This window comes from Schistocerca nitens, chromosome 8 (assembly GCF_023898315.1).
Source record: "Schistocerca nitens isolate TAMUIC-IGC-003100 chromosome 8, iqSchNite1.1, whole genome shotgun sequence".
Classification (NCBI taxonomy): domain Eukaryota; kingdom Metazoa; phylum Arthropoda; class Insecta; order Orthoptera; family Acrididae; genus Schistocerca; species Schistocerca nitens.
The window spans coordinates 215,611,922-215,635,046 of NC_064621.1; positions in this window are offsets into that span (position 1 = coordinate 215,611,922).

Below are 23,125 nucleotides of genomic sequence, written 5' to 3' on the forward strand. Positions count from 1 at the left end.
CTGGATCCCAACGGCCTCGTATCACTAGCAGTCGAGATGACAGCCATCTTATCCGCATGGCTGTAACGGATTGTGCAGCTACGCCTCCATCCCTGAGTCAACAGATGGGGACGTTTGCAAGACAATAACCATCTTCACGAACAGTTCGACGACGTTTGCAGCAGCATGGACTATCAGCTCGGAGACCATGGCTGCGGTTATCCTTGACGCTGCATCACAGACAAGAGCGCATGCGATGGTGTACACGACGACGAACCTGGGTGCACGAATTGCAAAACGTCATTTTTTCGGATGAATCCAGGTTCTGTTTACAGCGTCGTGATGGTCGCATCCATGTTTGGCGACATCGCGGTGAACGCACATTGGAAGCGTGTATTCGTCATCGCCATACTGACGTATCAATCTGGCGTGATGGTATTGGGTGCCATTGGTTACACGTCTCGGTCACCTCATGTTCGCATCGACGGCACTTCGAACAGTGGACGTTACATTTCAGATGTGTTACGACCTGTGGCTCTACCCTTCATTCGATACCTGCGAAACCCTACATTTCAGCAGGATAATGCACGACCGCATGTTGCAGGTCCTGTACGGGTCTTTCTGGATACAGAAAATATTCTACTGCTGCCCTGGCCAGCACATTCTCCAGATCTCTCACCAATTGAAAACGTCTGGTCAATGGTGGCCGAGCAACTGGCTCGTCACAATACGCCAGTCACTACTCTTGATGAAGTGTGGTATCGCGTTGAAGTTGCACGGGCAGCTGTACCTGTACATGCCATCCAAGCTCTGTTTGACTCAATGCCTGGGCGTATCAAGGCCATTATTAGGGCCAGAGGTGGTTGTTCTGGGTACTGATTTCTCAGGATCTATGCACCCAAATTACGTGAAAATGTAATCACATGTCAGTACTAGTGTAATATATTTGTCCAATGAATACCCGTTCATCATCTGTATTTCTTCTTCGTGTAGCAATTTTAATGGCCAGTAGTGTAATAAAAGAGAGCCGCATCTTCCTCTGAGCTTGAATCTGTGCTCTACAGGCCGTGTGGACCCAAATGATGGTCTGGTACTGCAAACAAGTCTCCATTTCCTTCATGTTCTCATCGGACAAATACAGTTCCTCATTTCTGATTTGTCCCGTGTGTGGTATCGCATTGCCCGATAGTCGGCCTGCCCGTTCCGTTCCCTTTCAGTCGCCCATGAGCGAACGGCCTTGAGCAAAGGCAGACGATTAAGTTCAAAGTTGTTTTTCATAAAGTCCACCTCCGACTCCAATGTACTTAAGTACTTTCAAATTCTATTGCGAAAACCACGTGTGGCTCTTGTGAGGTCGTCTAGGCATTCTTTCATGAGTGCAAGACGATCAATACGTCTTGTGCTTACTGTTCCTTTCCAGATTGTACCTTTCAACCACACCCACAAGCTGCATACCTCGGTGACTATGAAAAGTAACCATTTACGCCGATACGTCTTCCGCAGGCCGGCCGAAGTGGCCGTGTGGTTCTACGCGCTGCAGTCTGGAACCGCAAGACCGCTACGGTCGCAGGTTCGAATCCTGCCTCGGGCATGGATGTGTGTGATGTCCTTAGGTTAGTTAGGTTTAAGTAGTTCTAAGTTCTAGGGGACTGATGACCTCAGATGTTAAGTCCCATAGTGCTCAGAGCCATTTGAACCATTTGAACCATCTTCCGCAGAATGTTCGGTTTAAATCTACATCGACAGCTAGTTCAACATCATACTCCGCAAGCCAGCTAATGGCTTGTGGAGGAGGGTGCTACTGGTATCACTAACTGATCCCCGCTGTCCTGTTCCATTTGAGTGCGACGTGTGGGAAGAATGATTGTCGGTAAGCCTCTGCATTAGCTCTAATTTCTCGAATCTCCTCGTTGTGGTCATTACGCGAGATGTACGAGGTGCGACAATAAAGTAATGAGGCTGATTTTCTTTGGAAGATGTGGCAACCCTGCAGGCTTGCGTAGGCACAATATCTTTGACATTGGTCTATAAGCTGCTTCTAGTGCAAGCGGCACATCGATGAAACTGCTCATTCGTGTGCTGTGCTGTAGTAAGTTAACACGTGTTTGTGTCCCTCGTCACGGAAATGAAACTGCATAATATTGCGCAACGTGCCATTTCTTTTTGCGTTACATTGGGTGAAAATGCGACGACAACTTACAGTAACCTTCAGAAGACTTTTAGAGAGGAGGTTATGTCAAGAGCTCAAGTTTTTCATTGGCATATAATGTTTAGTGAAGGCACAACAAAGATGAAGACTGCAGTGGACGATCATCAACCTCAAGGACGGACATCAAATTGGCTAGGGTGCATGAACTCGTACCATCTGATCGAAGATTATCCGTGAAAACGATTGCAGAAGAACTGAACATCAATCGAGAAACGGTTGTTGTTGTTGTTGTGGTCTTCAGTCCTGAGACTGGTTTGATGCAGCTCTCCATGCTACTCTATCCTGTGCAAGCTTCTTCATCTCCCAGTACCTACTGCAACCTACATCCTTCTGAATCTGCTTAGTGTATTCATCTCTTGGTCTTCCCCTACGATTTTTACCCTCCACGCTGCCCTCCAATACTAAATTGGTGATCCCTTGATGCCTCAGAACATGTCCTACCAACCGATCCCTTCTTCTGGTCAAGTTGTGCCACAAACTCCTCTTCTCCCCAATCCTATTCAGTACCTCCTCATTAGTTATGTGATCTACCCATCTAATCTTCAGCATTCTTCTGTAGCACCACATTTCGAAAGCTTCTATTCTCTTCTTGTCCAAACTATTTATCGTCCATGTTTCACTTCCATACATGGCTACACTCCATACAAATACTTTCAGAAAAGACTTCCTGACACTTAAATCTATACTCGATGTTAACAAATTTCTCTTCTTCAGAAACGCTTTCCTTGCCATTGCCAGTCTACATTTTATATCCTCTCTACTTCGACCATCATCAGTTATTTTGCTCCCCAAATAGCAAAACTCCTTTACTACTTTAAGTGTCTCATTTCCTAATCTAATACCCTCAACATCACCCGACTTAATTCGACTACATTCCATTATCCTCGTTTTGCTTTTGTTGATGTTCATCTTATATCCTCCCTTCAAGACACCATCCATTCCGTTCAACTGCTCTTCCAAGTCCTTTGCTGTCTCTGACAGAATTACAATGTCATCGGCGAACCTCAAAGTTTTTATTTCTTCTCCATGGATTTTAATACCTACTCCGAATTTTTCTTTTGTTTCCTTTACTGCTTGCTCAATATACAGATTGAATAACATCGGGGAGAGGCTACAACCATGTCTTACTCCCTTCCCAACCACTGCTTCCCTTTCATGTCCCTCGACTCTTATAACTGCCATCTGGTTTCTGTACAAATTGTAAATAGCCTTTCGCTCCCTGTATTTTACCCCTGCCACCTTTAGAATTTGAAAGAGAGTATTCCAGTCAACATTGTCAAAAGCTTTCTCTAAGTCTACAAATGCTAGAAACGTAGGTTTGCCTTTCCTTAATCTTTCTTCTAAGATAAGTCGTAAGGTCAGTATTGCCTCACGTGTTTCAGTATTTCTATGGAATCCAAACTGATCTTCCCCGAGGTCGGCTTCTACTAGTTTTTCCATTCGTCTGTAAAGAATTCGTGTTAGTATTTTGCAGCTGTGGCTTATTAAACTGATTGTTCGGTAATTCTCACATCTGTCAACACCTGCTTTCTTTGGGATTGGAATTATTATATTCTTCTTGAAGTCTGAGGGTATTTTGCCTGTCTCATACATCTTGCTCACCAGATGGTAGAGTTTTGTCAGGACTGGCTCTCCCAAGGCCGCCAGTAGTTCCACTGGGAATGTTGTCTACTCCAGGGGCCTTGTTTCGACTCAGGTCTTTCAGTGCTCTGTCAAACTCTTCACGCAGTATCGTATCTCCCATTTCATCTTCATCTACATCCTCTTCCATTTCCATAATATTGTCCTCAAGTACATCGCCCTTGTATAGACCCTCTATATACTCCTTCCACCTTTCTGCTTTCCCTTCTTTGCTTAGAACTGGGTTTCCATCTGAGCTCTTGATGTTCATACAAGTGGTTCTCTTATCTCCAAAGGTCTCTTTAATTTTCCTGTAGGCAGTATCTATCTTACCCCTAGTAAGATAAGCCTCTACAGCCTTACATTTGTCCTCTATCCATTCCTGCTTAGCCATTTTGCACTTCCTGTCGATCTCATTTTTGAGACGTTTGTATTCCTTTTTGCCTGCTTCATTTTCTGCATTTTTATATTTTCTCCTTTCATCAATTAAATTCAATATTTCTTCTGTTACCCAAGGATTTCTACTAGCCCTCGTCTTTTTACCTACTTGATCCTCTGCTGCCTTCACTACTTCAACCTTCAAAGCTACCCATTCTTCTTCTACTGTATTTCTTTCCCCCATTCCTGTCAATTGTTGCCTTATGCTCTCCCTGAAACTCTGTACAACCTCTGGTTCTTTCAGTTTATCCAGGTCCCATCTCCTTAAATTCCCACCTTTTTGCAGTTTCTTCAGTTTTAATCTACAGGTCATAACCAACAGATTGTGGTCAGAGTCCACATCTGCCCCTGGAAATGTCTTACAATTTAAAACCTGGTTCCTAAATCTCTGTCTTACCATTATATAATCTATCTGATACCTTTTAGTATCTCCAGGATTCTTCCACGTATACAACCTTCTTTTATGATTCTTAAACCAAGTGTTAGCTATGATTAAGTTATGGTCTGGGCAAAATTCTACCAGACGGCTCCCTCTTTCATTTCTTACCCCCAATCCATATTCACCTACTACGTTTCCTTCTGTCCCTGTTCCTACACTCGAATTCCAGTCACCCATGACTATTAAATTTTCGTCTCCCTTCACTATCTGAATAATTTCTTTTATTTCATCATACATTTCTTCAATTTCTTCGTCATCTGCAGAGCTAGTTGAAACGGTTAGTCTAATAAAAATTGAAGATCTTGGTATGAGAAAGGTTTGTACAAAAATGGTCCCCAAAAATCTCACACCACAACAGGGAGAAACACGGAAAAATGTGGCAGCCGATGTGTTAGAGCAAACGGAAATCAATCCAGAATTGTTGAGCTGTGTTATCACTGGTGATGAAAGTTGGTTTTTTCAGTACAGTCCAGAGACAAAACGCTAACGCTCGCAATGGTGCTCAAAGGGATCACCCACACCAAAAAAAGCTTGCATGTCAAAGTCAAAACTGAAATGCATGCTTGTGTGCTTCTTTGATTCCAAGAGAATTGTTCATAAAGATTGGGTGCCTCCTGGACAAACAGTTAACCAATATTACTACAAAGAAATTTTAGAAAGACTGTAAAACAGTTCTTCGTATCCGTGCCAACATTACTGATAATTGGATTCTGCATCATGATAATGCGCCATCCCATACTGCTCTGTCTGCACAGCAATTTTTAACATCAGAACAAATTTCAGTACTACCACAGCCACTTTATTCTCCAGATATCGCTCTGTGCGACATTTTTCTATTTCCAAGAGTCAAAACGGCGGTCAAGGGACACCATTTTCAAACAACACAAGATGTCAAAAGCTGTGACGAGGGTCTTGGAGGATATTACAGAAGATGAGTTCCATAAATGTTACCATAAATGGGAGAAGCGCTGGAAAAAGTGTGTGCAATCAGAAGGGAACTAGAATGAGATTTTCACTCTGCAGCGAAGTGTGCGCTGATTTTTTGAAACTTCCTGGCAGATTAAAACTGTGTGCCGGCCGAGACTCGAACTCGGGACCTTTGCCTTTCGCGGGCAAGTGCTCTACCAACTGAGCTATCCAAGCACGACTCACGCCCCGTCCTCACAGCTTCACTTCTGCCTGTACCTCGTCTCCTACCTTCCAAACTTTACAGAAGCTCTCCCTTCATGAGTGCTAGTTCTGCAAGGTTCGCAGGAGAGCTTCTGTAAAGTTTGGAAGGTAGGAGACGAGGTACTGGCAGAAGTGAAGCTGTGAGGACGGGGCATGAGTCGTGCTTGGGTAGCTCAGTTGGTAGAGCACTTGCCCGCGAAGGGCAAAGGTCCCGAGTTCGAGTCTCGGGCCGGCACACAGTTTTAATCTGCCAGGAAGTTTCAGAAGGGAACTACTTTGAAGGAGACAACACTAAACTTGACTAAAACGGTAAGCAACCTTTTTTTTTTCTCATCAGTCTCATTACTTTATTGTCGCACCTCGTATGTGGGAGGAAGTAAAATGTTGTCCTATTCTTCCCGGAAAGTGCTCTCTCGAAATTTCAGTAGTAAACCTCTCCGTGATGCACAACGCCTCTCTTGACGCGTCTGCCAATGGAGTTTGTTGAGCATCTCGTTAACGCTGTGGCGCCGACTAAAAAATCTCCCGCTCACTAGGCAGGTGAGGTAACCACTGCGCCATCCGGGACACAGCGTTATCGCAACTGCACGGACTACCTCGGTACGCCTCACAGCCGATCCACACGCCAACCGAGCACCACCTAATCGCAGTCCCTGTCCATTTTTACTGCTGTTCGCTACTTAGAGATTCCCACGGATCATACGTATTTTTCATTCGGACTGAAGAAAGAGGATCCATTGCCCAGCCAGGCTTACCAATTATTTGAATGCGCGAGGCGTACCGAGGTAATCCGTGCAGTTGCGATAATGCTGTGTCCCGAATGGCACATTAGTTTCCACACCTGCCACATGCCTAGTGAGCAGGAGATTCCAGGTTCGAATCCCTGTCCGATACACGTTTTTGCACGTCGCCGCTGATCCGCTTAATGTCCCGCTGCAGCTGAGAGCGGTAACCCCCGTTCAGTTTACATATAGAATTCATTTCGCTTCGGGGAGACCAAAATGCATAAAAACCGGGTGAAAATTGTTGCGTGGGCGACGACAACTATGCCGAAGAACATGGTTTTGAGAAAAACGCGTTTAACGTTTGAAGGTATTTATCATATAAAAAATGGACAAAGCTTGAAACTTACGGGATATTATCGATGCCTGGTCCATAATAACTAGCGCCCCGGCTAGGGGATGGCCGCTTTCTGCTACTTTGTCCTATTAATATTATTGGTTAAAAACAGTCTTCGTTGCAATTTTATTATTTTTATTTTTAAACGACGCGTTTCGCCTTATTTAGGCATCTTCAGGTTATCTTTTGTAGATGGACGCCTGTAGGGCGAGTGATATAATAACTAAGGCAGTGAAAAGGCAAGCCCACAATGATGAGATGTCAGTTCTGAGATCTATAAACAAAAAACTCGAGGATGAGGAAGTCCTTGTTACTCGCGCAGATAAAGGAATATCGACAAGTATATGTGGATAAGGTTCTTTCATTCTTCGAAGAGAATAACATCCACCGGCTAGACCACGATCCATCGGAGACTTATGCGAGGGAACTTAAAGATTGACTTGAAGGATGTTTATTTATTATTTCCCCTAACAGTTTGTCAAGACTGCGTGTTATGAATCCTAAAATTCCTGCATTGAGGGCCCAAATTAAGACTCATAAGAAAGGTTTCCCTATCCGCCCGTTAATTAGTGCAAGAGGGAATATAGGTGAACCTGCGCAAAGATTTCTCTTGCAGATTTTGAAAAAAGAATTAGTTTTTGAGCAGACTTTGACGTTAACGAGTCGGAAAGAACTGGTTACGTTGTTACTGGACCAGGTCTTCCCGACAGGCTGTCGTCTGTTATCCCTCGACATAAAGAATTTGTGCACAAATGTGCCGATAGAAGAAACCATAATGATTATCCAGGAGAATCTCTTTCATAATAAGCAATTGATAACAGATGAAATTATCGAGGTTATCTCTCTTCTTCGAATTATTACGGCGTACAATTATTTCACGTTCAATGACAACATGTGCAGTCAGATGGCCTGGCTATGGGCAGCGTTTTAGCTATTTTTGTAGCTAATGTCTTCGTTAACTACATTGAGCTCCAGGTGTTTAAACGCAATCCCTACTTTTGACTATATATATATTGTAGATTAAAAGCCCTTTGTACAATTACAAATGTTTATACATCAATGTCCAACGGACATAAAGAGATACAAATGGATTTCCCAACTAAGATGATGGATCAATTGCCCAAATGTGTCCCATTTTATGGCTACGCGACCTAATATAAATAACGCGAGATGACTGACATCACCTACATACCAAACACTAGAAGACACTACTTTCAAGGATGATCTACAGTGGTGTACAATCCCAGTGGAAATAAAACTTACGTGATCACAGGTGTTTAGCTTTATAGCCCTAATAAGCCGAAGCAATTAGCAATATCACCAAATGTACTGCGTCCGTTACGTCGGAGTGATGGTTCTCGTACACGTTTGCGAGAACGGAAGACCTCCAGCCATAAAATACGAGGGTAATTCCAAAAGTTTCTACAATGGTTTACATCTGTTTACAGCTTGAACATTTAGCTATTTTTGGTGACATAATCATCATTTCTGTCGATGCATTTTTGTAGACGCTGTGGCAGTTTTTGTATGCCCATGTCATACCATCTCGCCTCCATGCCTCTTCTTTCACCTCGTCGTCGGACCACAATTAACGCTGACAGGTACTGTGAGACTCTGAAAAAACTCAAACGGGCAATTCAGAACCGGAGAAGAGGAATGTTGAGGAAGGGCATACACATTCTCCATGACAACGCTCGCCCACACATCGCTCGGCAAACCGTTGCTCTCCTACAACAGTTTCAGTGGAACATAATCACCCACCCACCCTATAGTCCTGACTTGGCGTCCAGTGACTGTCACCTGTTCCCTAGGTTAAAAGAACATTTGACCAGAAAGCGATTCAGCTCCGACGACGAGGTGAAAGAAGAGGTTCATAACTTTCTGAACAGCATGGCGGCGAGCTGGTATGACTTGGGCATACAAAAATTGCCACAGCATCTACAAAAATGCATAGACAGAAATGGTGATTAGGCGGAAAAATAGCTAAATATTCAAGCTGTAAACAGATGTAAACCATTGTAGAAATAAACAGGTCTATGTACTTATAAAAAAATAGGAGACCTTACTTTTGGGATTACCCTTGTATAAAGAAACCCTCATCCAAACACTAGGACAGCAGAAGATAGTCCTCCGACTATTATAATCTGATACTGTCTTCTCCTCTCTGTGTTCTACAGACAAGAAACGTGAACTCCCAGCCACAAGGACGGAGTTCAGAGATCGTCTCAACGTGAGTATAGGCAGAAGTGCTGTCAATCACTGGACACTACATACTCAACGACGACTCCCAACCCGGAGGTGAAGTCCAGAATCATATAAGTTCGCAACAGTACAGTGCCTAATCGTTCTAACTATAAAATCTGAGAGCAAAGGCAGCATGTGTGTGTGTACCAACAGAAGCTGATACTGAGTGACCGTCCAACCTGGGCGCTCAGAACGGAAGACCTCTCCACCGCTGCCGGCCGGAGTGGCCGTGCGGTTCTGGGCGCTGCAGTCTGGAGCCGAGCGACCGCTGCAGTCGCAGGTTCGAATCCTGCCTCGGGCATGGATGTGTGTGATGTCGTCAGGTTAGTAAAGTTTAATTAGTTCTAAGTTATAGGCGACTGATGACCTCAGAAGTTAAGTCGCATAGTGCTCAGAGCCATTTGAACCATCTCCACCACTGGCTTCCCAGCAAAGCTCGGCTCCCCTCCCTCGTAACTCAGAAGGCGAGTCATATTCTCAAAACCATGGAATAATCTCCCTCTCTACAGATTCTTCCAAACACCGAAGAACCATATTTTAGTCTTTTGTCGTCGAGTGCGGAAAGTTTGCGAGGAAGTACCTATACTCATACAATGGTATGCTTCTCAGAGTAAAAAATCCTCAGAAATAACTCAGCCTGCAATTTCCGAGGTAAAGTTTCCTCGTTCCTCTCTGCTGCGACCAAGATTTTCAGAGTTTCCGAAGTATTATCCGGTTAATCCTTAGGGCCCCCACTACAAAACCGGCCGGCCGCCGCTGTACTGTGCTTCAGCGCTCAGGTACCCCGACGTCCCGTCCGTCTTGGCTACTTCCTGTGTCAAGCAGGGCCAACACACCTGTGTGGGCTCTTCCACCCAGGGCTTGAGTTACACCTGCTGTTTCATTTCCACTGGCGTTCCAACCTCTACTAGTATAGGCAATCATTCATTACGCCGATTTGATAATAAAGACTTTCCCCTCACCCTTCATGCAATAAACGTTAACAACTATTTACAAGGTGTACGTTACAATGTCAGTCTTCTTTAAATATTGCTATATACGATGTACCACCTACCAAATGTTACCTAATCCTGGTTGTAAATCATGGCAAAGTATGTAGATGAGTGCTTGTAAGGTGCGAAATTATACCCACCTTACACCCCATTATAATTTATGGCTCTCCAGAATGATGATATCACCCAGGAAATGCCATGGAATCATTCCTCAGACTATAACGCTTCCTCCTCCAACCTGGATCCTTCGACGACTGTTATAGGGTGTTTGCTTCCAAACGTTTCACGCCATCTGTTGCTATCTGCCCACTGGATCATAAAACGTGATTCATCTGAAAAGGCTACCTGCCACCACACAGTGGACGTCCATTTATGGTATTAGCGTGCAAATTCCAGCCCTCGTCGCCAAAGGACAGCAGTCAGCATATGTGTGGAGGCCGATATGTTGCAAAGTTCGTTTAGCTGTCGTCGAGGAGACACTGTTGGTAGCCTCTTGGTTCATCTGAGCGATCAGTTTCTGAACTGTTGGACTTCCGTTCGCCCATACATATCTCTGCAGCCGTCGTTCACTCCTGTTACCTATGGCCCGCATGTGCCGCAGATGTCTCGGTGCCGGTTTTGAGTAGCGCCATTTTGCCAAGTACGGTATACTTTAATCCCGGCTGCACTTGAAAATACTTCTAAAATGCTTCCGTCCCTGGTCCGAAAGCCAATGATTATGCCCTTTTGAACATTAGATAAATCGCTCCCTTTTCCACATTAAATCAACCACCGCACTGTTTTCCGCATCCCACCGACATGCTTTATACAGGGTGAAGCGAAATTCACGAACTCGGGATTCACAGTGCGTCTCCTCAAATGCCAGCGATAAAAAAAAGTCTGCCACAAAATTTCGTCCACCAAGTACATCCGGCAGAAAAGAGAAGTTAAAGAGCAGTAATCTGGCAACACTGTAACCACATGTATGATGACTACCACTGTCTGCACACATTAGTAGTGCAGTGGATAGAGTTTTGGGTAGCATGCAGGAAGTCGATGATTCGACCCTGAGTTGAGGCATATGTTTCTTATTTGGTAAATGTAGTCCAGGTGGTACGGTATCTGGGATCTTAACCGTCAACAGCGATTGCAGCAGGTCCTCTAGAAAACATTTGCACTTACATATTACAGTCGTAGAAATGGGAGATTGATCAGCTTTGAAAGAAGCCCTTTCCACGTCGTGGGCGTGAATTTATTTGCACCACTTTGTGTAGTAGATGCGAAACTTGTTTTCTGCGTTCCCTCCTCCAATGGTCCCGTAGATTAGTACCAACTATTATTCTTGCCTCTTTCAGGTCCTTTACATTTCGTTATGGCCTTACCTTACCATTAGGGCTAGCAACGTGCTTTGCAAATAATGTCCGAACTCGGTTACTATTTGTTTGTGTTCTCACCATGGTTCCACTAATTATGCCTTTCAACATTGAGTCTGGTGACTGCATGCTGTTTAGTATGTATCTAAATGCACTATTATTATTATTATTGTTATTATTATTATTCTATCGATGGGACTGTGGAAACATCACGTCTTTTACCGTTAGGGAAACAGTGTAATTCGAAACTGAACATTTCACAATTAGCGGTATCCGGATGAATCATGCAGAACAATATCTGTCAGTGGGGTAATGCTTCTTAGGTGGAACGACACACACGCAGGACTGATGGCATGTTTATACTGTATGCACTGTCCACCAGAAAGGGACTAGTTGCGAGCGGAGTAATGCACCCATGACAGACTCTAATGTACATGCGTACATGTATCAAATTTTCTCATTGTAAATCTTTAAACCAGTGTGGCAGACGTATGGCATACGCAAACGATGAATATGTGGTGTATCTGATAACTGGGCTTGTGTTGCCACTTGTGAATATGCTGCTAGATATCCTTGTTGATGCCATCCAGATGAAAATGTGTTTCGTCGTCTGAAGCAGCGTCTTTGGAAGTCAGGTTCTCTCCTTTCACCATTGTCCACAGACTCGCTGTACTCCAGCTACTGAGGAAGCTATTCTGGATGTCATACACCAAGAACCTCAGCAAAGTACACGTAGCATAAAAAGGCAGCTGCGTGTCTTGCAATGCATGGTCGTTACATGCTGCACGAGCATGGGTTGCAGCCCTATTATTATGCTTTCACGTAACATCTGCATCCTGCAGGTCGCCATCAGGAGATGCAATTCTGTGAATGGTTTTAACAACAACAGGAAGCCAACAATGACTTCGTGAACACAGTAATATGGTCGGATGAAGTAGCATTCACACGTGAGGGTGTCTTTAATATGCACAATGCCTACCATTGATGTGAGGATATCAAGTTTACTTTGGGCCAGAATGTTGGGTGACAGGTGTTATGGGCCTGACATGTTGTCTGACTGGTTGACTGCATGGATGTATTATGCGTTCCTCTCAAACTATCTGTCTGACATGTTGGAAGATGTTTAACTACATGTTCAGCAGAGGATATGGTTCCAACATGATGGTGCGCTTCCACACTCCGGAATTAATGTGCGACAGTATTTGGACAGAATATTTCCAGGGAAATACACTCCTGGAAATGGAAAAAAGAACACATTGACACCGGTGTGTCAGACCCACCATACTTGCTCCGGACACTGCGAGAGGGCTGTACAAGCAATGATCACACGCACGGCACAGCGGACACACCAGGAACCGCGGTGTTGGCCGTCGAATGGCGCTAGCTGCGCAGCATTTGTGCACCGCCGCCGTCAGTGTCAGCCAGTTTGCCGTGGCATACGGAGCTCCATCGCAGTCTTTAACACTGGTAGCATGCCGCGACAGCGTGGACGTGAACCGTATGTGCAGTTGACGGACTTTGAGCGAGGGCGTATAGTGGGCATGCGGGAGGCCGGGTGGACGTACCGCCGAATTGCTCAACACGTGGGGCGTGAGGTCTCCACAGTACATCGATGTTGTCGCCAGTGGTCGGCGGAAGGTGCACGTGCCCGTCGACCTGGGACCGGACCGCAGCGACGCACGGATGCACGCCAAGACCGTAGGATCCTACGCAGTGCCGTAGGGGACCGCACCGCCACTTCCCAGCAAATTAGGGACACTGTTGCTCCTGGGGTATCGGTGAGGACCATTCGCAACCGTCTCCATGAAGCTGGGCTACGGTCCCGCACACCGTTAGGCCGTCTTCCGCTCACGCCCCAACATCGTGCAGCCGGCCTCCAGTGGTGTCGCGACAGGCGTGAATGGAGGGACGAATGGAGACGTGTCGTCTTCAGCGATGAGAGTCGCTTCTGCCTTGGTGCCAATGATGGTCGTATGCGTGTTTGGCGCCGTGCAGGTGAGCGCCACAATCAGGACTGCATACGACCGAGGCACACAGGGCCAACACCCGGCATCATGGTGTGGGGAGCGATCTCCTACACTGGCCGTACACCACTGGTGATCGTCGAGGGGACACTGAATAGTGCACGGTACATCCAAACCGTCATCGAACCCATCGTTCTACCATTCCTAGACCGGCAAGGGAACTTGCTGTTCCAACAGGACAATGCACGTCCGCATGTATCCCGTGCCACCCAACGTGCTCTAGAAGGTGTAAGTCAACTACCCTGGCCAGCAAGATCTCCGGATCTGTCCCCCATTGAGCATGTTTGGGACTGGATGAAGCATCGTCTCAAGCGGTCTGCACGTCCAGCACGAACGCTGGTCCAACTGAGGCGCCAGGTGGAAATGGCATGGCAAGCCGTTCCACAGGACTACATCCAGCATCTCTACGATCGTCACCATGGGAGAATAGCAGCCTGCATTGCTGCGAAAGGTGGATATACACTGTACTAGTGCCGACATTGTGCATGCTCTGTTGCCTGTGTCTATGTGCCTGTGGTTCTGTCAGTGTGATCATGTGATGTATCTGACCCCAGGAATGTGTCAATAAAGTTTCCCCTTCCTGGTACAATGAATTCACGGTGTTCTTATTTCAATTTCCAGGAGTGTAGCTTGGATGTGGAGGTCCAGATGTATGGCCATTGCGTTCACCTGACCTAAACCCCCTGGGTTGCTTCCTGTGGGGACACCTGAATGAGCAAGTAAACTCTACTCCACCGACGAATGTGGAAGAATTGGTAGTGTGTGTTCATGCTACTCTTGTTACTGTGTACACAGCTTTGCTGCTATGGGTCCAGAGCTGTATGAACTGGCGGATTGCGCAATGTTTGGACATGCAGGGAGGTTGATTTGAGCATCTGTTGCTCTGAATATAATGTATTCTATTATGAAGGTCATGTGGTCATTAATATGGACGCTTTTATTGTCATTGGTTGCTAATGTGCGACATCTGAGCGCTCATATTACATGTAGTATAAATGAGAAGTACGTGTTTTGTTATTATGCTGTGCTATCGTCTTTAGCATCTTGAAATTGATATTGTTTTTGTAGTTATTCTTTCCTGCGACAGGTCATTTGTTTCAACTTATTTCTTATTTGTCTAACCAAGAATTTGTTATGTTCGTGGAGTGGCCGCGCGGTTTAAGGCCCCATGTCACGGATTGCGCGGCCCCTCCCGCCGGAGGTTCGAGTCCTCCCTCGGGCATGAGTATGTGTGTTGTTTTTAGCATAAGTTAGTTTAAGTAGTGTGTAACTCTAGGGACCGATGATCTCAGCAGTTTGGTCCCTTAGCAATTCACACACATTTGAACATTTTTTTGCTATGTACAGCGTTACAAAATGTTGTAAATTTAGGATACATGTGACCTAAGAAGCAGTGTATATTACACTATGAAATGAAATGTCAGAATGAAATTAGCAAATTAAAAATAAAATGCGCCCCAACTGAGGCTCGAACCATCGACTTCCAGCATGCTATCCCGAAACTCCATCTACTGCACCAACTGTACAGCACGACTAATTTGTGCTGCCAGAGGAAATCATACATATGGTTACAGTGTTGCCAGTTTGCCACTCTCTAACGTCCTTTTTCTGCCAGATGTACTCGCCAGAGGAAATTATGTGAGAGAAATTTTTTTATCGCTGTCATGTGAGGAGTCACGCTGCGAAGCCCAAGTGCATGAATTTCGCTTCACCCTGTATACCGTGCATTGCTAGTGCTGCCACCTGGCATCTGTGAATGATAATTGCACAAAGACATCGAAAATAGGCAGTGGTCAGGTTAATATCACACGACTGCATACTACAAACTCCCAATGTGTTCAGTATTCTTCTTAGACACCCTGTACTTCGCCACACAATTTATGACCTATAATCAAAAACAAGAAGTACAGTAAATATCGTGTGTCTTACACCCTGGTGCATGCCGTCTGGCATGTCTTACCCTATGGCAGATCTGTATTTGAAAGAATAGCTAGACAGTTCCACAACATTAGAATACAAATGGGCTTCTGTATTCATAGTATCCATGAGCACCTTAATCAACACCACCTCCTCCCTCTCACACAGTGTGGCTTCCAACCCTCCTTCTCCACCAAATACCAACTCCTTAACCCTCCCCCACCTCCTCCTTTTCCTCCACCATCTCCGCATCATTTACAACACAGGCTTGATCCCCCCCACCCCCTGGTTTCCTCCTTCCTCTTCTCCCCCCCCCACCCAATGCTGCGCCTCTATCGCTGTATCCCTCCCTCTCTACACCTCCACACTCACCATCTCCTTCATCGGGGCAATTTCCAGTACCTCCCCCTCCCGGATGTTGAACTTCACTGTGACATCTATCCTTCCTTCCAACTGTAACCTGGCCTTGTTCCCTCCCCTCCCCAGGGCCCCCTTTTCCTCTCCCCTCCTTCTCCCAGAGTGTATTTTCCTCCTGCCCCCACCCCCGTCCCTGCACCCCCTCCTCAACTGTGTCCCTCCCACGTCCTTCCCTCCCCAGCCCTCTTCGTCACGCCTCCACCTGTCTCCCCCCTCTACCCTCTCCCTCCGTTCTTCCCTTCTCCCTCATCTCCAAGCCCCTGGCAGATCCTGTGTTTCGCTCATCGTAATCAGTGTGCTACGTCAGTGTTGTGATTGGTGCTGTTCTCCTGTGTGTCAAGAGATTTGAGTTTAGTTGTGTGCTGGACTTGTACATAGTGTTACTGTCAGTGATCATTATGTGCTACGCTGTCCATCGATACTTTTATGCTGAAGCCATACTTCGCCTTGTGTTCTTTTAATTGACCCAGTGTGTGGTTTTTTGTGCTCAATCTTTTTAAGGTTTTTGTCTCCATTTTACAGTCGCCCCCTTTTTGTCTGTTCTCATTCATTATGTTCCCCCTTTTTTATATTTTTGTCCATCATATTTTCTCCTTTGTAATTTTAAATTTCTTCTGTTGTATCATTATTGTATTTTGGCTGTAGAGCAGCGCATATGCTGCAGCCAATTCAATAAAGAAAGAAAAAAATGTATTCATAACACATTAAGACGATACGAAAACAGCATGCAACATATCAAACCACACATACGTTCAAGGTTTTATAAAATTAACGGTACAAAATGAAAACATTTATACAGGACAAACAGGTAGAAGTTTTGCTATTAGACTTAGTAAACACATTAACATTAGTGACAATTGTAGATCTTTGTTTGAGACCCATCTTCGGACGACCAAACACAAGTTGAATGACATCGACAACACCTTAGAAATTCTTCTTAGTAATGAGAAGGGAAAACAGCTTGATTAGTTAGAAGAAATCGAAATTTACTGTGCTTTTAGAGAGCAGGTGGAATATATACTGAATGAACAGTGTCCTAAAAAAGGAGATTTTTATATTTTTTCCGAAACATCTTATATAAGGGCTTGTTTAGATACAGATAAACTAGTGTACTATTGGTATTACCAACTATTGTACGCCTTGATACACTGGTTCTGACTGTTATCTGGTTGAATTCTTCCCCAAGTAAGTTCACATTAGTATATCACTTACAAGGTTTCACAGTCATGTGCGATTATATGTGCGTGATATATATATATATATATATATATATATATATATATATATATATATATATATGTGTGTGTGTGTGTGTGTGTGTGTGTGTGTGTGTGTGTGTAAGTGTAACTTCTAAGAACCCTGTTGCCTCACTTAAACAATCAAGGTGATCATTAAATGAAGCTAATTACGCTTCAACATTTCTGTCGGCATCAGCTAACACAGAAATGTATAATATTGTAAGTAGGAAAACGGCATTGTAGATTGGCTGATTCTGAGTTGACTGTAGCAATAACTAGCAGTCAATAAATATACTCATCTCGATATCTCGTGTAATTCATGAAGTATCAGAAGTACACCCTCTTGTCGGCAGTGGCTCTGGAAATAGCTGTACCTTCCTTATAACTGGACATACTCCCCCCATTGCTATCACAGTACTCCAAGTCGAATCCTTACCTTCCCTACAACAGGGCATAGTCATCTACTTACCACAAGCACACATACTTTATAGACCTGATGCTCAAATGTGAACATATCACACACCCACCAACACTACTAAGTATATTACTTCGTCAATAACTGACTGCCTACCATACCAAATAATACTGATCGAAAATCAGTGATGGGCATGCATGTCTCTTAAGTTCTTCTTACGAGTCCTACCACTGTGTCCTATAAAGAGACACGTAATCGGTGAGATGTTGACCAGTGAAATTCGGACTATGATTCCTTCGGAGGCCCTGGGATTGACTCGTTTACTAAAAGAACATTAACCCGTTACCGTTAGATGATTATAGTATGTTTTTGAGTTCAGATTGAACAATAATATAGTTATCTTCATTGACGTAATAAGTGACAACTGGTTAAAAATGCTGATTTTCCAATTAAAAACTGTTTTTAATATTCACTGGTTTTATATTTTCTGGTTTCACTGACATAGTGCAAATACTAACGTTCTTGATACAGTCTGAATTTACCGAACATTTTTCACAATAATGATCCCTGAACTACAGAACGATCACGAAAACTCCTAAATGAAAATGAGATATATAATTTTCAAAGGGACACCAACAAAATATGAATGATACTGAACTGTTCTTTAAAATGGAGAAGTATCGTCAATTAATATTGATCAGATGACACAATGGTACAGATTCGTTTCATCCTGTACCTTTAATTTATATCTAAGATTCGCGAGCCTTTTAGACACTTATTTTATAGTGTTTTTTACTGTCATTTGTCAATTGTGATTAGATGTATGACCATTTACATATGTAACTACCACTTACTTTGAATTAGAGCGTTCACACTAACAAATCATATGCATGATATGACGCATTATGCGTGTCCGTATGCGCGTACTTTACGTATGAGGAACTCTATCTTTAATTTATATGTAGGATTATTGACCCTTTTAGAGTCGTGTTTTAAAGTGGCTTTTCCTATGACAGGCGAAGATACTTCAGTTGCACCATATGAAATGTCAGTTACGATTACACGTATATTAGATGCATGCTGCTCTCCGGCCATTGTTGTTTAGCAGACAATGGAGCCGCTAATTCTTGCATGTATTGTATTGTATGTTAACTGGGGACCTAGAAACGACGGAGAGGCTCCGTCCCCGCCGTAGCCGCAGTGGTCCACAACCCCACGACGACTACCGCAGTCCACTTCACCCCTCCGCCGCCCCACATCGAACCCAGGGTTATTCTGCGGTTCGACCCCCGGTTCTTCACATACGACCACAGCACATTGGTGAGAATATGCATCAGCACTGGCGATAGATTAGATTAGATTAGTACTTGTCCCATAGATCATGAATAAGACACTTCATAATGATGTGGAACGTGTCAGGTTAATAAAATGTGTCTATACAAGATATTACATTACACAAAATATTACTTGACACTTAATACTTTTAATTTTTTTGTGGGGGTTGGGGAAATTACCCACTTACTATATCCAAAAATTCATCTAATGAGTAGAAGGAGTTGCCATTAAGAAATTCTTTTAATTTCCTTTTAAATGCTATATGGCTATCTGTCAGACTTTTGATGCTATTAGGTAAGTGACCAGAGATTTTTGTGGCAGCATAATTTACCCCCTTCTGAGCCAAAGTTAGATTTAACCTTAAGTAGTGAAGATCATTCTTTCTCCTAGTGCTGTAGCCATGTACACTGCTATTACTTTTGAATTCGTTCGGATTGTTAATAATAAATTTCGTAAGTTCAAATGGTTTAAAATGGCTCTGAGCACTATGGGACTTAACTTCTGAGGTCATCAGTCCCCTAGAACTTAGAACTACTTAAACCTAACTAACCTAAGGACATCACACACATCCATGCCCGAGGCAGGATTCGAACCTGCGACCGTAGCGGTCGCGCGGTTCAGACTGTAGCGCCTAGAACCGCTCGGTCACTCCGGCCGGCAATTTCGTAAGTGAATATATATATTGTGAGGCTACAGTGAAGATCCCTAGCTCTTTAAATTAGTGTCTGCAGGATGATCTTGGATGAGCTCCAGCAATTATTCTGATTACACGCTTTTGTGCAATGAACACTCTTTTACTCAATGATGAGATACCCCAGAATATGATGCCATACGAAAGCAGAGAATGAAAGTAGGCGTGGTAAGCTAATTTACTGAGATGTATATCGCCAACATTTGCAATGACCCTAATAGCATAAGTAGCTGAACTCAAACGTTTCAGCAGATCCTCAGTGTGTTTTTTTTTCCAGTTCAACCCCTCATCAATGCATACACCTAGAAATTTTGAATATTCTACCTTAGCTACCGATTTCTGATCGAAGTCTATATTTATTAATGGTGTCATTCCATTTACTGTGTGTAACTGTATATACTGTGTTTTGTCGAAGTTTAATGAGAGCCCATTTGCAGAGAGCCACTTAATGATTTTCTGAAAAACATGATACTTGTATCATCGGCAAAAAGTACCATCTTTGCATCTTCGTGAATATAGAATGGCAAGTCATTAATATATATTAAGAACAGCAGAGGACCCAAGACCGAACCTTGCCGGCACCCTACACTTGATTGTTCCCCAGTTTGAGAAATCACCAGTTTTTTGCATGTTACGTGAACTGCTTATTTCAACTTTGTGCACTCTTCCAGTTAGGTATGATTTAAACCATTTGAGCACTGTCCCATTCATACCACAGTACTTGGGCATTGATGTTCGCAGAGGAGACGTACTGTTGGCACAGTACCGTTAATCCCGGTTCCAGTCGTAGTATCGTTTTCATTTATAATTCGATCAACCACTGGAATAACTAATACATTTGGTGACTTGCATTCGTATTAGTGGTTGAATATGCAGCTAGGAGACCGCAGCGCTCTCCCAATTTCTTCATACCTTTTGAATCACCTTTTTTAACAAAGATGTCACTAAGTCTTTTGCTATGTTAGTGCTTTTAATATAGCGCAGTATGTATTTAATTTTATTTGTATTTCATTTGAAGTAAGTTATAGTTTCCTTTAAATTCCTTATTATCATTATTATTTGTCAGCAGATTAAAAACACACATTCAGTAGGATTTTATAGCATTTCCCCACCATAAGATTCCATGTTAGGGTCATTTTTGAGATAAAGATACCAGTGTGTAATTAAAATTTAACATCGGATCTTAAGGGTTGTGTGATGGGGACTTGGCAGTTCCATCATTGCGGTACGAATTCACATCCACACACTGCAGGGCTTTGCAAACGTTCTGTTATTCCTCCTCTTCCTTTTCCTGCTATCGAATTCCAGTCCTCTATCATAATTAAAATTTCATCTCCCTTAACTATTTGATTAATTTCTTTTATCTTATAAATCCTTTCCAACTCTTCATCTGCATATTTAGTAGGCATATAAAGGTGTGATATTGTAGTGAGAGTTAGTTTTGTATCTATCCTGGCAACGGTAGTGTGTTTACCGTGTTGTACAAATTTTCGTTAATCATCACATATTTAACTGCAGGTTCAGAATTTCTAAACGGTCTGCACTGGTATCATTTCGTGTTGCTGCGTATTCGGTAATTACAAAGCCATCGATCCATTCATTTAATTTCGGTGCTTTTAATTAATTTCACAAGAATGTGCTTTCAGTAATTCATCGCACTCACAGTAGCACGTTGAAAATGTGGAATAGTGTGTGTGTGTGTGTGAGAGAGAGTAAGGGAGGGAGAGGGAGGTAGAGAGAGAGAGAGAGAGAGACAGAGAGAGAGAGAGAGAGAGAGAGTGCATGCATGCGTGTTTACCTACCACCCCATACACATTGGCATCCTTAAGGGGAGCCAGAGGCGGCACTTTTCCACCTCATGGGATCTGGAACACACAATTTTTACTAACTGTAGAATTCTCATTTCTAGAAATCATTATTTGTGATTTTCTCATCTCCGATTTAAACTATTCTGGCAATATGCTGCTGAGCGTGGTCGTAAATACTGCGGTTATGCAATCACTACACAATACAGATTTATTCAATCAAATGAAGCTACATGGTTCGAGAGATCTTTTCAAACCTCAAACATCTATGTAGTACATATGCAGACTGAAGTGAGGAATTAAACATTGTACCAATGCTAGGATTCGAACACGGGACTCCTGGTTACTAGGCAGATGTGCTGACTACTACACCACACTGGCACACTCGCTTTGCACAACTACACAGACTCCCTCCTCAATCCAAATTACCATTCGAGCCTCAGCCCAATTAGTATTCTAACTAAGCTCGAGTGTACTGGAATAGCACCTAAGCGTTGAACAGTACAAGAGGTCCTGCCTGAAACCCAAGCATAGGTGTTTTAATCAAATGAAACTACACTCCTGGAAATGGAAAAAAGAACACATTGACACCGGTGTGTCAGACCCACCATACTTGCTCCGGACACTGCGAGAGGGCTGTACAAGCAATGATCACACGCACGGCACAGCGGACACACCAGGAACCGCGGTGTTGGCCGTCGAATGGCGCTAGCTGCGCAGCATTTGTGCACCGCCGCCGTCAGTGTCAGCCAGTTTGCCGTGGCATACGGAGCTCCATCGCAGTCTTTAACACTGGTAGCATGCCGCGACAGCGTGGCCGTGAACCGTATGTGCAGTTGACGGACTTTGAGTGAGGCCCTATAGTGGGCATGCGGGAGGCCGGGTGGACGTACCACCGAATTGCTCAACACGTGGGGCGTGAGGTCTCCACAGTACATCGATGTTGTCGCCAGTGGTCGGCGGAAGGTGCACGTGCCCGTCGACCTGGGACCGGACCGCAGCGACGCACGGATGCACGCCAAGACCGTAGGATCCTACGCAGTGCCGTAGGGGACCGCACCGCCACTTCCCAGCAAATTAGGGACACTGTTGCTCCTGGGGTATCGGCGAGGACCATTCGCATCCGTCTCTATGAAGCTGGGCTACGGTCCCGCACACCGTTAGGCCGTCTTCCGCTCACGCCCCAACATTGTGCAGCCCGCCTCCAGTGGTGTCGCGACAGGCGTGAATGGAGGGACGAATGGAGACGTGTCGTCTTCAGCGATGAGAGTCGCTTCTGCCTTGGTGCCAATGATGGTCGTATGCGTGTTTGGCGCCGTGCAGGTGAGCGCCACAATCAGGACTGCATACGACCGAGGCACACAGGGCCAACACCCGGCATCATGGTGTGGGGAGCGATCTCCTACACTGGCCGTACACCACTGGTGATCGTCGAGGGGACACTGAATAGTGCACGGTACATCCAAACCGCCATCGAACCCATCGTTCTACCATTCCTAGACCGGCAAGGGAACTTGCTGTTCCAACAGGACAATGCACGTCCGCATGTATCCCGTGCCACCCAACGTGCTCTAGAAGGTGTAAGTCAACTACCCTGGCCAGCAAGATCTCCGGATCTGTCCCCCATTGAGCATGTTTGTGACTGGATGAAGCGTCGTCTCACGCGGTCTGCACGTCCAGCACGAACGCTGGTCCAACTGAGGCGCCAGGTGGAAATGGCA